Source organism: Pseudophryne corroboree, chromosome 10 (assembly GCF_028390025.1).
Source record: "Pseudophryne corroboree isolate aPseCor3 chromosome 10, aPseCor3.hap2, whole genome shotgun sequence".
In the NCBI taxonomy this organism is placed as follows: Eukaryota; Metazoa; Chordata; class Amphibia; order Anura; family Myobatrachidae; genus Pseudophryne; species Pseudophryne corroboree.
Genome location: NC_086453.1, coordinates 227,801,395 through 227,802,296, shown reverse-complemented (window position 1 = coordinate 227,802,296; position 902 = coordinate 227,801,395).

Below are 902 nucleotides of genomic sequence, written 5' to 3'. Positions count from 1 at the left end.
AGACTGCCCTGCATCACCGCCAGCGGGTGGGCTCGGAATTCTTAGCCTTTTTCTCGCAGCCCCAGTTGTGGGAGAATGTGAAGGAGGAGCTGTTGATGGGTCACGTTCCGCTTGACTTGACAAGTGTCTCACCAGCAGGTCTTTGCACCTCTGCACACTTGTGTCTGCTGGAAAGAGAGATACAACATAGGCTTTAGACCTAGGATCGAGCACGGTGGCCAAAATGTAGTGCTCTGATTTCAACAGATTGACCACCCGTGAATCCTGGTTAAGCGAATGAAGGGCTCCATCCACAAGTCCCACATGCCTAGCGGAATCGCCCTGTTTTAGCTCCTCCTTCAATCTCTCCAGCTTCTTCTGCAAAAGCCTGATGAGGGGAGTGACCTGACTCAGGCTGGCAGTGTTTGAACTGACTTCACGTGTGGCAAGTTCAAAGGGTTGCAGAACCTTGCACAACGTTGAAATTATTCTCCACTGCTCTTGAGTCAGGTGCATTCCCCCTCCTTTGCCTATATCGTAGGCAGATGTATAGGCTTGAATGGCCTTTTGCTGCTCCTCCATCCTCTGAAGCATATAGAGGGTTGAATTCCACCTCGTTACCACCTCTTGCTTCAGATGATGGCGGGGCAGGTTCAGGAGTGTTTGATGGTGCTCCAATCTTCGGCACGCGGTGGCTGAATGCCGAAAGTGGCCCGCAATTCTTCAGGCCAGTGATAGCATCTCTTGCACGCCCCTATCGTTTTTTTTAAAAATTCTGCACCACCAAATTCAATGTATGTGCAAAACATGGGACGTGCTGGAATTTGCCCACATGTAATGTAAAGTCCAATTGGGGTAAGCCATTCTGCGATGATGTTCCTCAGTTTCCGTAAGAGGTTGTCAGCTGTGTGCCTTTTATGGAA